We start from the raw sequence: 12,126 nt of genomic DNA on the forward strand, positions 1-12,126 counted from the left end.
CAAGATCTACATGTGACACGAAATGTATGAATTCTTGAAATGGAAACCTCACTGTATTTTACCAAGGCAGATAAAGGGGACATCCTTCGCACCCCATATCCTTATAAGGAGGGTTTGGTGGCTGAAAATGCATTGCTTTGATGGTGATTGCATGTTGCTTGCATTTGTATTTGTTTATAATGCGCAGACCATCAGGCCCGGGGGCATCAGGGCGCAATTTGTACAGGGTTGCAAGAAAAGAACATACAGGGAGATAAATTACAAACAAGTATAACAATACAGCATAATAAACAAACTTAAAAATTACATATCTTACACATGGTACAGTGACCCTAGGCTCTGCAGAGGAAGTATCCCTGAGGTAGTTGGGAAAGGTAGCAGACCGGAAATTGTGCAGGGGAACTGGCGGGTTGGGTAAGTAGGACCGATGTCTGACAAAGCTATTGCTGGTCAAAGAGCCAAGATTTGGCTTTCTACATATTACTGAATTAATAAAGGTGAACATTTTAGAACTGCGGGTATAGCTTGGTGGTAGAGCATTTGACTGCAGATCAAGAGGTCCCTAGTTGAAATCTGGGTGTCCCCTGGTCCAACTGTTGTACCTGTAGAAATATTTTATTAATTAAATAAATTGAAGAAAACATACAATCTTAGCATTTTATGTAATGAGCAACACATTTCTACATTTGAAATACTCCTGATCATCTCCTGAAACATAGGGTAAAAACCATTAAGCTGTTTCGGATTTCTTCATATGATACAAGCTGTGTATTACATTAAGCCAAGTTCTACTGGTGATATTATCAGTTTGAAATAGTCCATTGGAAGCTCATATGAATGTTATGAAACTGTGGTGGAAACCAATAATATGCCCTTAATGAAATGTATTAATTTGTACAGCTGACCAGAAGTGCACTGATGTCATTAGTTCTACAAGTTCCATACAGTCACCCACTCTATCACTTTTTTAAAAAAGGGCAGTTTTCAGCATTCTAGGGTTTATGTGAGTGGTAGAGGGTAGGAGTGCAGTTCAAGAAGTCCCTGTTTCATAACCATATACCCTCTTCAATAGATCCTGTTAAAATGCTTTTCAACCCAATGCACTGTAAGAAACAATAAGATATATCATCATTTCTTATACAAAACAATGAACCATTGGGTTTAACTATGCTCTTAGCAAAAAATCAACAAACTGCAGTAGAGAAGCAGTTACGTTTTGCAGAATTTGTGCATTTGACAAAAGTTTTTTTTTCCATGTTCCAAGATCCACATGTGATACGAAATGTATGAATTACTGCACTGGAAACCTCACTGTATTTTACGAAGGCAGATAAAGGACATCTTTTGTACCCCTTATACTTATAAGGAGGGTTTGGTGGCTGAAAATGCATTGCTGTGATGGTGATTGCATGTTGCTTCCACTTTGTACATATTACTGAGTAAATAAAGGTGAACATTTCAGAGCTGGGGATATAGCTCAGTGGTAGAGCATTTGACTGCAGATTAAGAAGTCCCTAGTTCAAATCTGGGTGCCCCCTTGTCCAACTGTTGTACCTGTAGAAATATTTTTTTAATTAAATAAATTGAAGAAAACATACAATCTTAGCATTTTATGTAATGAGCAACACAGTTCTACATTTGAAATACTCCTGATCATCTCCGGAAACATAGGGTAAACACCATTAAGCTGTTTCGGATTTCTTCATATGATACAAGCTGTGTATCACATTCACCCAAGTTCTACTGGTGATATTATCAGTTTGAAATAGTCCATTGGAAGCGCATATGAATGTTATAAAACTGTGGTGGAAACCAATAATATGCCCTTAATGAAATGTATTAATTTGTACAGCTGACCAGAAGTGCACTGATGTCATTAGTTCTACAAGTTCCATGCAGTCACCCACTCTATCACCTTTTTAAAAAGAGCAGTTTTCAGCATTCAAGGGTTTATGTCAGTGGTAGAGGGTAGGAGTGCAGTTCAAGGAGTCACTGTTTCATAACCATATACCCTCTTCAATAGATCCTGTTAAAATGTTTTTCAACCCAATGCACTGTAAGAAACAATAGGATATATCATCATTTTATATATAAAACAATGAGCAATTGGGTTTAACTATGCTCTTAGCACAAAATCAACAAACTGCACTAGAGAAGCAGTTACGTTTTGCAGAATTTGTGCATTTGACAAAAGTTTTTTTTTCAATGTTCCAAGATCTACGTGTGATACGAAATATATGAATTATTGCAAAGGAAACCTCACTGTATTTTACCAAGACAGATTAAGGACATCTTTTGTACCCCTTATAGTTATAAGGAGGGTTTGGTGGCTGAAAATGCATTGCTTTGATGGTGATTGCATGTTGCTTCCACTTTGTACATATTACTGAATTAATATAGGTGGTCATTTCAGAATTGGGGGTATAGCTCTCTGGTAGAGCATTTGACTGCAGATCAAGAGGTCCCTAGTTCAAATCTGGGTGCCCCCTTGTCCAACTGTTTTACCTGTAGAAATATTTTTTAAATTGAAGAAAACATTTACAATCTTAGCATTTTATGTAATGAGCAACACATTTCTACATTTGAAATACTCCTGATCATATCCGGAAACATAGGGTAAACACCATTAAGCTGTTTCGGATTTCTGCAATGATACAAGCTGTGTATCACATTCACCCAAGTTCTACTGGTGATATTATCAGTTTGAAATAGTCCATTGGAAGCGCATATGAATGTTATAAAACTGTGGTGGAAACCAATAATATGCCCTTAATGAAATGTATTAATTTGTACAGCTGACCAGAAGTGCACTGATGTCATTAGTTCTACAAGTTCCATACAGTCACCCACTCTATCACCTTTTAAAAAAAGGGCAGTTTTCAGCATTCAAGGGTTTAACTCAGTTTTAGAGCGTAGGAATGCAGTTCAAGAAGTCCCTGTTTCATAACCATATACCCTCTTCAATAGCTCCTGTTAAAATGTTTTTCAACCCAATGCACTGTAAGAAACAATAGGATATATCATCATTTCATATAAAAAAGCAATGAACAATTGGGTTTACCTATGCTCTTAGCACAAAATCAACAAACTGCAGTAGAGAAGCAGTTACGTTTTGCAGAATGTGTGCATTTGACAAAAGTTTTTTTTCCATGTTCCAGATCTACATGTGAAACGAAATGTATGAATTCTTGCAATGGAAACCTCACTGTATTTTACCAAGGCAGATAAAGGACATCCTTCACACCCCATATACTTATAAGGAGAGTTTGGTGGCTGAAAATGCATTGCTTTGATGGTGATTGCATGTTGCTTCACTTTGTACATATTACTGAATTAATAAAAGTGAACATTTTAGAACTGGGGGTATAGCTCCGTGGTAAAGCATTTGACTGCAGATCAAGAGGTCCCTAGTTCAAATCTGGGTGCCCCCTGGTCCAACTGTTTTACCTGTAGAATTTTATTTTTAATTAAATAAATTAAAGAAAAAACATTTACAATCTTAGCATTTTATGTAATGAGCAACACATTTCTACATTTGAAATACTCCTGATCATCTCCGTAAACATAGGGTAAACACCATTAAGCTGTTTCGGATTTCTTCGTATGATACAAGCTGTGTATTACATTCACCCAAGTTCTACTGGTGACATTATCAGTTTGAAATAGTCCATTGGAAGCGCATATGAATGTTATAAAACTGTGGCGGAAACCAATAATATGCCCTTAATGAAATGTATTAATTTGTACAGCTGACCAGAAGTGCACTGATGTCATTAGTTCTACAAGTTCCATACAGTCACCCACTCTATCACCTTTTTAAAAAAGAGTAGTTTTCAGCATTCAAGGGTTTATGTCAGTGGTAGAGGGTAGGAGTGCAGTTCAAGAAGTCCCTGTTTCATAACCATATACCCTCTTCAATAGATCCTGTTAAAATATTTTTCAACCCAATGCACTGTAAGAAACAATAGGATATATCATCATTTCATATAAAAAACAATGAACAATTGGGTTTAACTATGCTCTTAGCACAAAATCAACAAACTGCAGTAGAGAAGCAGTTACGTTTTGCAGAATTTGTGTATTTGACAAAAGTTTTGTTTCCATGTTCCAAGATCTACATGTGATACGAAATGTATGAATTCTTGCAATGGAAACCTCACTGTATTTTACCAAGGCAGATAAAGGACATCTTGTGTACCCCTTATAGTTATAAGGAGGGTTTGGTGGCTGAAAATGCATTGCTTTGATGGTGATTGCATGTTGCTTCCACTTTGTACATATTACTGAATTAATAAAAGTAAACATTTCAGAACGGGGGGTATAGTTCAGTGGTAGAGCATTTGACTGCAGCTCAAGAGGTCCCTAGTTCAAATCTGGGTGCCCCCTTGTCCAAATGTTTTACCTGTAGAAATATTTTTTAAATTAAATAAATTGAAGAAAACATTTACAATCTTAGCATTTTATATAATGAGCAATACATTTCTACATTTGAAATACTCCTGATCATCTCCTGAAACATAGGGTAAACACCATTAAGCTGTTTAGGATTTCCTCATATGATACAAGCTGTGTATTACATTCACCCAAGTTCTACTGGTGATATTGTCAGTTTGAAATAGTCCAATTGAAGCGCATATGAATGTTATAAAACTGTGGTGGAAACCAATAATATGCCCTTAATGAAATGTATTAATTTGTACAGCTGACCAGAAGTGCACTGATGTCATTAGTTATACAAGTTCCATTCAGTCACCCACTCTATCACCTTTTTAAAAAAGGGCAGTTTTCAGCATTCAAGTGTTTAACTCAGTGGTAGAGGGTAGGAATGCAGTTCAAGAAGTCCCTGTTTCATAACCATATACCCTCTTCAACAGATCCTGTTAAAATGATTTTCAACCCAATGCACTGTAAGAAACAATAATATATATAATCATTTCATATACAAAACAATGAACAATTGGGTTTAACTATGCTCTTAGCACAAAATCAACAAACTGCACTAGAGAAGCAGTTACGTTTTTCAGAATTTGTGCATTTGACAAACTTTTTTTTCCATGTTCCAAGATCTACATGTGATACGAAATGTATGAATTCTTGCAATGGAAACCTCACTGTATTTTAGCAAGGCAGATAAAGGACATCCTTCGCACCCCATATACTTATAAGGAGGGTTTGGTGGCTGAAAATGCATTGCTTTGATGGTTATTGCATGTTGCTTGCACTTTGTACATATTACTGAATTAATAAAGGTGAACATTTTAGAACTGCGGGTATAGCTCAGTGCTAGAGCATTTGACGGCAGATCAAGAGGTTCCTAGGTCAAATCTGGGTGCCCCCTGGTCCAACTGTTGTACCTGTAGAAATATTTTTTTAATTAAATAAATTGAAGAAAACATATAAGCTTAGCATTTTATGTAATGAGCAACACATTTCTACATTTGAAATACTCCTGATCATCTCCTGAAACATAGGGTAAACACCAATAAGCTGTTTCGGATTTCTTCGTATGATACAAGCTGTGTATTACATTCACCCAAGTTCTACTGGTGATATTATCAGTTTGAAATAGTCCATTGGAAGCTCATATGAATGTTATAAAACTGTGGTGGAAACCAATAATATGCCCTTAATGAAATGTATTAATTTGTACAGCTGACCAGAAGTGCACTGATGTCATTAGTTCTACAAGTTCCATACAGTCACCCACTCTATCACTTTTTTAAAAAAGGGCAGTTTTCAGCATTCAAGGGTTTATGTGAGTGGTAGAGGGTAGGAGTGCAGTTCAAGAAGTCCCTGTTTCATAACCATATACCCTCTTCAATAGATCCTGTTAAAATGTTTTTCAACCCAATGCACTTTAAGAAACAATAAGATATATCATCATTTCATATACAAAACAATGAACAATTGGGTTTAACTATGCTCTTAGCACAAAATCAACAAACTGCACTAGAGAAGCAGTTACGTTTTGCAGAATTTGTGCATTTCACAACAGTTTTTTTTCCATGTTCCAAGATCTACATGTGATACGAAATGTATGAATTCTTGCACTGGAAACCTCACTGTATTTTACGAAGGCAGATAAAGGACATCTTTTGTACCCCATATACTTATAAGGAGGGTTTGGTGGCTGAAAATGCATTGCTTTGATGGTGATTGCATGTTGCTTGCACTTTGTACATATTACTGAATTAATAAAGGTGAACATTTTAGAACTGCTTATAAGTATGAATTAATTTAGGTGAACATTTCAGAATTGGGGGTATAGCTCCGTGGTAGAGCATTTAACTGCAGATCAAGAAGTCCCTAGTTCAAATCTGGCTGCCCCTTTCTCCAACTGTTTTACCTGTAGAAATATTTTTTTAATTAAATAAATTGAAGAAAACATTTACAATCTTAGCATTTTATGTAATGAGCAACACATTTCTACATTTGAAATACTGATCATCTCCTGATCATCTCCTGAAACATAGGGTAAACACCATTAAGCTGTTTAGGATTTCTTCATATGATACAAGCTGTGTTTTACATTCACCCAAGTTCTACTGGTGATATTATCAGTTTGAAATAGTCCATTGGAAGCTCATATGAATGTTATAAAACTGTGGTGGAAACCAATAATATGCCCTTAATGAAATGTATTAATTTGTCCAGCTGACCAGAAGTGCACTGATGTCATTAGTTCTACAAGTTCCATACAGTCACCCACTCTATCACCTTTTTAAAAAAGGGCAGTTTTCAGCATTCAAGGGTTTAACTCAGTGGTAGAGCGTAGGAATGCAGTTCAAGAAGTCCCTGTTTCATAACCATATACCCTCTTCAATAGATCCTGTTAAAATGTTTTTCAACCCAATGCACTGTAAGAAACAATAGGATATATCATCATTTCATATAAAAAAAAGAATGAACAATTGGGTTTAACTATGCTCTTAGCACAAAATCAACAAACTGCAGTAGAGAAGCAGTTAGGTTTTGCAGAATGTGTGCATTTGACAAAAGTTTTTTTTCCATGTTCCAAGATCTACATGTGATACGAAATGTATGAATTCTTGCAATGCAAACCTCACTGTATTTTACCAAGGCAGATAAAGGACATCCTTCGCACCCTATATACTTATAAGGAGGTTTTGGTGGCTGAAAATGCTTTGCTTTGATGGAGATTGCATGTTGCTTCCACTTTGTACATATTACTGAATTAATAAAGATGAACTTTTCAGAACTGGGGGTATAATTCAGTGGTAGAGCATTTGACTGCAGATCAAGAGGTCCCTAGTTCAACTCTTGGTGCCCCCTTGTTTTACCTGTACAAATATTTTTTTTATTAAATAAATTGAAGAAAACATTTACAATCTTAGCATTTTATATAATGAGCAACACATTTCTACATTTGAGATACTCCTGATCATCTCCTGAAACATAGGGTAAACACCATGAAACTGTTTAGGATTTCTTCATATGATAGAAGCTGTGTTTTACATTCACCCAAGTTCTACTGGTGATATTATCAGTTTAAATAGTCCATTGGAAGCTCATATGAATGTTATAAAACTGTGGTGGAAACCAATAATATGCCCTTAATGAAATGTATTAATTTGTACAGCTGACCAGAAGTGCACTGATGTCATTAGTTCTACAAGTTCCATACAGTCACCCACTCTATCACCTTTTTAAAAAAGGGCAGTTTTCAGCATTCAAGGGTTTAACTCAGTGGTAGAGCATAGGAGTGCAGTTCAAGAAGTCCCTGTTTCATAACCATATACCCTCGTCAATAGATCCTGTTAAAAGGTTTTTCAACCCAATGCACTGTAAGAAACAATAGGATATATCATCATTTCATATAAAAAACAATGAAAAATTGGGTTTAACTATACTTTTAGCACAAAATCAACAAACTGCAGTAGAGAAGCAGCTACATTTTGCAGAATTTGTGCTTTTGACAAAAGATTTTTTTTCCATGTTCCAAGATCTACATGAGATACGAAATGTATGAATTCTTGCAATGGAAACCTCAATGTATTTTACCAAGGCAGATAAAGGACATCCTTCGCACCCCATATACTTATAAGGAGGGTTTGGTGGCTGAAAATGCTTTGCTTTGATGGTGATTGCATGTTGCTTGCACTTTGTGCATATTACTGAATTAATAAAGGTGAACTTTTCAGAAATGGGGGTATAGCTCAGTGGTAGAGCATTTGACTGCAGATCAAGAGGTCCCTAGTTCAACTCTTGGTGCCCCCTTCTTTTACCAGTACAAATATTTTTTTTATTAAATAAATTGAAGAAAACATTTACAATCTTAGCATTTTATATAATGAGCAACACATTTCTACATTTGAAATACTCCTGATCATCTCCTGAAACATAGGGTAAACACCATGAAACTGTTTAGGATTTCTTCATATGATACAAGCTGTGTTTTACATTCACCCAAGTTCTACTGGTGATATTATCAGTTTAAATAGTCCATTGGAAGCTCATATGAATGTTATAAAACTGTGGTGGAAACCAATAATATGCCCTTAATGAAATGTATTAATTTGTACAGCTGACCAGAAGTGCACTGATGTCATTAGTTCTACAAGTTCCATACAGTCACCCACTCTATCACCTTTTTAAAAAAGGGCAGTTTTCAGCATTCAAGGGTTTAACTCAGTGGTAGAGCATAGGAGTGCAGTTCAAGAAGTCCCTGTTTCATAACCATATACCCTCGTCAATAGATCCTGTTAAAAGGTTTTTCAACCCAATGCACTGTAAGAAACAATAGGATATATCATCATTTCATATAAAAAACAATGAAAAATTGGGTTTAACTATACTCTTAGCACAAAATCAACAAACTGCAGTAGAGAAGCAGTTACGTTTTGCAGAATTTGTGCATTTGACAAACGTTTTTTTCCATGTTCCAAGATCTACATGTGATACGAAATGTATGAATTCTTGCAATGGAAACCTCACTGTATTTTACCAAGGCAGATAAAGGACATCCTTCGCAACCCTTATACTTAAAACCTCACTGTATTTTACCAAGGCAGATAAAGGACATCCTTCGCAACCCTTATACTTATAAGGAGGATTTGGCGGCTGAACATGCATTGCTTTGATGGTGATTGCATGTTGCTTCCACTTTGTACATATTACTGAATAAATAAAGGCGAACATTCCAGAAGTGGGGGTATAGCTCAGGGGTGGAGCATTTCACTGCAGATCAAAAGGTCCCTAGTTCAAATCTGGGTGCCCCCTTGTCCCACTGTTTTACCTGTAGAAATATTTTTAATTAAATACATTGAAGTAAACATTTACAATCTTAGCATTTTATGTAATGAGCAACACATTTCTACATTTGAAATACTCATGATCATCACCTGAAACATAGGGTAAACACCATTAAGCTTTTTAGGATTTCTTAATATGATACAAGCTGTGTTTTACATTCACCCAAGTTCTACTGGTGATATGATCAGTTTGAAATAGACTATTGGAAGCTCATATGAATGTTATAAAACTGTGGTGGAAACCAATAATATGCCCTTAATGAAATGTATTAATTTGTACAGCTGACCAGAAGTGCACTGATGTCATTAGTTCTACAAGTTCCATACAGTCACCCACTCTATCACCTTTTTAAAAAAGGGCAGTTTTCAACATTGAAGGGTTTATTTCAGTGGTAGAGCGTAGGAGTGTAGTTCAAGAAGGCCCTGTTTCATAACCAGATACCCTCTTCAGTAGATCCTGTTAAAATGTTTTTCAACCCAATGCACTGTAAGAAACAATAGGATATATCATCATTTCTTATACAAAACAATGAAGTATTGGGTTTAACTATGCTCTTAGCACAAAATCAACAAACTGCAGTAGAGAAGCAGTTACGTTTTGCAGAATTTGTGCATTTGACAAAAGATTTTTTTCCATGTTCCAAGATCTACATGTGATACGAAATGTATGAATTCTTGCAATGGAAACCTCACTGTATTTTACCAAGGCAGATAAAGGAGATCCTTCGCACCCCATATACTTATAAGGAGGGTTTGGTGGCTAAAAATGCATTGCTTTGATGGTGATTTCATGTTGCTTGCACTTTGTACATATTACTGAATTAATAAAGGTGAACTTTTCAGAACTGGGGGTATAGCTCAGTGGTAGAGCATTAGACTGCAGATCAAGAGGTCCCTAGTTCAAATCTAGGTGCCCCCTTGTTCAACTGTTTTACCTGTAGAAATATTTTTTTTATTAAATAAATTGAAGAAAACATTTGCAATCTTAGCATTTTATATAATGAGCAACACATTTCTACATTTGAAATACTCCTGATCATCTCCTGAAACATAGGGTAAACACCTTTAAACTGTTTAGGATTTCTTCATATGATACAAGCTGCGTTTTACATTCACCCAAGTTCTACTTGTGATATTATCAGTTTGAAATAGTCCATTGGGAGCTCATATGAATGTTATAAAACTGTGGTGGAAACCAATAATATGCCCTTAATGAAATTTATTAATTTGTACAGCTGACCAGAAGTGCACTGTTGTCATTCGTTCTACAAGTTCCATACAGTTACCCACTCTATCACCTTTTTAAAAAAGGGCAGTTTTCAGCATTCAAGGGTTTAACTCAGTGGTAGAGCATAGGAGTGCAGTTCAAGAAGTCCCTGTTTCATAACCATATACCCTCGTCAATAGATCCTGTTAACATGTTTTTCAACCCAATGCACTATAAGAAACAATAGGATATATCATCATTTCATATAAAAAACAATGAACAATTGGGTTTAGCTATACTCTTAGCAAAAAATCAACAAACTGCAGTAGAGAAGCAGTTACGTTTTGCAGAATTTGTGCATTTGACAAACGTTTTTTTCCATGTTCCAAGATCTACATGTGATGCGAAATGTATGAATTCTTGCAATGGAAACCTCACTGTATTTTACCAAGCCAGATAAAGGACATTTTTGTACCCCTTATACTTATAAGGAGGGTTTGGTGGCTGAAAATGCATTGCTTTGATGGTGATTGCATGTTGCTTGCACTTTGTACATATTACTGAATTAATAAAGGTAAACTTTTCAGAACTGGGGGTATAGCTCAGTGGTAGAGCATTTGACTGCAACTCAAGAGGTCCCTAGTTCAAATCTGGGTGCCCCTTGTTTAACTGTTTTACCTGTAGAATTTTTTTTTATTAAATAAATTGAAGAAAACATTTACAATGTTAGCATTTTATGTAATGAGCAACACATTACTACATTTGAAATACCCCTGATCATCTCCTGAAACATAGGGTAAACACCATGAAATTGTTTAGGATTTCTTCATATGATACAAGCTGTGTTTTACATTCACCCAAGTTCTACTGGTGATATTATCAGTTTGAAATGGTCAATTGGAAGCTCATATGAATGTTATAAAACTGTGGTGGAAACCAATAATATGCCCTTAATGAAATGTATTAATTTGTACAGCTGACCAGAAGTGCACTGATGTCATTAGTTCTACAAGTTCCATACTGTCACCTCTAACACCTTTTTCAAAAAGGGCAGTTTTCAGCATTCAAGGGTTTAACTCAGTGGTAGAGCATAGGAGTGCAGTTCAAGAAGTCCCTGTTTCATAACCATATACCCTCATCAATAGATCCTGTTAAAATGTTTTTCAACCCAATGCACTGTAAGAAACAATAGGATATATCATCATTTCATATAAAAAAACAATGAACAATTGGGTTTAACTATACTCTTAGCACAAAATCAACAAACTGCAGTAGAGAAGCAGCTACATTTTACAGAATTTGTGCATTTGACAAAATATTTTTTTCCATGTTCCAAGATCTACATGTGATACGAAATGTATGAATTCTTGCAATGGAAACCTCACTGTATTTTACCAAGGCAGATAAAGGACATCCTTCGCACCCCATATACTTATAAGGAGGGTTTGGTGGCTGAACATGCTTTACTTTGATGGTGATTGCATGTTGCTTGCACTTTGTGCATATTACTGAATTAATAAAGGTGAACTTTTTAGAACTGGGGGTATAGCTCAGTGGTAGAGCATTTGACTGCAGATCAAGATGTCCCTAGTTCAAATCTGGGTGCCCCCTTGTTCAACTGTTTTACCTGTAGAATTAAATAAATTG

General features: G+C 35.7%; 5 non-coding genes across 5 annotated transcripts; all 5 read left to right on the top strand.

Annotated features, from left to right (window-relative positions):
- Nucleotides 1-4,314: 4,314 nt before the first annotated feature.
- Nucleotides 4,315-4,386, top strand: TRNAC-GCA (transfer RNA cysteine (anticodon GCA)). Its single transcript has one exon. It is a non-coding gene; the product is annotated as a tRNA-Cys (tRNA).
- Nucleotides 4,387-8,166: 3,780 nt separating this feature from the next.
- Nucleotides 8,167-8,238, top strand: TRNAC-GCA (transfer RNA cysteine (anticodon GCA)). Its single transcript has one exon. It is a non-coding gene; the product is annotated as a tRNA-Cys (tRNA).
- A 1,881-nt stretch (nt 8,239-10,119) lies between these two features.
- TRNAC-GCA (transfer RNA cysteine (anticodon GCA)) lies at nt 10,120-10,191 on the top strand. Its single transcript has one exon. It is a non-coding gene; the product is annotated as a tRNA-Cys (tRNA).
- An 879-nt stretch (nt 10,192-11,070) lies between these two features.
- Nucleotides 11,071-11,142, top strand: TRNAC-GCA (transfer RNA cysteine (anticodon GCA)). Its single transcript has one exon. It is a non-coding gene; the product is annotated as a tRNA-Cys (tRNA).
- An 876-nt stretch (nt 11,143-12,018) lies between these two features.
- Nucleotides 12,019-12,090, top strand: TRNAC-GCA (transfer RNA cysteine (anticodon GCA)). Its single transcript has one exon. It is a non-coding gene; the product is annotated as a tRNA-Cys (tRNA).
- The last annotated feature ends 36 nt before the right edge of the window (nt 12,091-12,126 follow it).

The sequence above is a fragment of the Ambystoma mexicanum genome, chromosome 4q (genome assembly GCF_040938575.1).
Source record: "Ambystoma mexicanum isolate Mex_15411 chromosome 4q, UKY_AmexF1_1, whole genome shotgun sequence".
NCBI lineage: Eukaryota > Metazoa > Chordata > Amphibia > Caudata > Ambystomatidae > Ambystoma > Ambystoma mexicanum.